The following is a 1,233-nucleotide window of genomic DNA, read 5'->3' as shown; positions in this document are numbered from 1 at the left end:
AAAAATGTACTTAAGTACAGTAACGAAGTAAAACTACTTCGTTACGGTCCTCCACTGCTCAAAGATAGCACCTATTGGTAGCATAAATATAGAAAATAAAACTGGGGCGAGAATTGAGCCCTGTGGCACCCCACAAGCAAGTGGGTATGAGGACGAACTATGTTGACCAATGGAAACACTAAAACTTCTGTTTGTTAAAAAAAGATTGAAACCATTTCAACACCTATCAATCAGTTATTCAACCAACCATAAAAGTATGATAAGAATAGTCATGAAAATAGTTATGTACAAGAAACAGACTGAAATTGCATGAATGAAACTGAAGGGCTGCAACAAAGGGCAAGATGTTTGGTGAAAAACATTTCAGTCTGTTCCAAAGCCATCATGTATCTTCAGAAGACCACTTCTGGACCACTCTTAATGGTGCTTTTTGTCCTTTTTGGAGCTTGACCACCTGTGGTCACTGTATGGAAACAGTAACTTGTTCCACATAATAAATGAAGTCACATGAGTTCAGAACAGCAGAGTTTTCATTTTTGGCTGAACTGCTCTTTCAAATGATGTAGGATTTTCCAGAGAAACTTTCCAACGGGGTTTTCCCTGCTCTGCTCTTTGTAGCTTGATTCTGTTCAGCAAGATCACACTTTAACAGGAATTCCACGAAAACCCAGGAGGGGACGGTCAAATACAAAAAGCAGATGCTCCGTCTGATTCAAGCGCTAATAAAGCATTTGCAGCACGTGTTTGAAGAGTCTGCGTCTGAGTCCGATTATCACACACACATACGTACCCACATACAAACAGCAGTCAGGCTCCTGCCGGCCCAGTCCATCAAGTTGAACAGGAGGAAGCAGGACACCGGGATGAAATAAGTATCTGTGAAAGAGACGGAGCAGTTGTGACACGACTGCTCTCAGTGGCAGAGAATACGAATAGGAGCATCGATACAGTGACGTGCAAACACACTCACTCCAACCGTTCCCCTCTTCAACAACAGTGGTCTTGACATCAACAGTGACAGCTGGGAAGACGCCAATGGTGATGGTGAAAACAAAGCACACGGAAAGAGCCATCACCCAGATCTAAGACAGGAGAGCAGACAGTACAAGTGTTATTAGAGACAGACGTCCTGCTCTTGAGAGGCTTTATTATGCATCACTATTTTTGTTGGTTATGTGAGCAGCTGGTTGGAGTTGATACCTGTTTGAAGATGCCAAACACTGACACGGCGGG

General features: G+C 43.1%; 1 long non-coding RNA gene across 1 annotated transcript; it reads right to left on the bottom strand.

The window, feature by feature from the left end:
- Positions 1–771: 771 nt before the first annotated feature.
- LOC107580701 (uncharacterized) lies at positions 772–1,233 on the bottom strand. The gene is made up of 3 exons (XR_001608686.1): positions 1,201–1,233; positions 971–1,082; positions 772–876 (listed from the first exon to the last, which is right to left on the bottom strand). It is a non-coding gene; the product is annotated as an uncharacterized lncRNA (long non-coding RNA).

This window comes from Sinocyclocheilus grahami, unplaced genomic scaffold (genome assembly GCF_001515645.1).
Source record: "Sinocyclocheilus grahami isolate Dianchi unplaced genomic scaffold, SAMN03320097.WGS_v1.1 scaffold40649.1, whole genome shotgun sequence".
NCBI classification, from domain to species: Eukaryota; Metazoa; Chordata; class Actinopteri; order Cypriniformes; family Cyprinidae; genus Sinocyclocheilus; species Sinocyclocheilus grahami.
The sequence above is the reverse complement of the archived record's forward strand: the minus strand, read 5'-3'. Positions and strand labels throughout refer to the sequence as shown.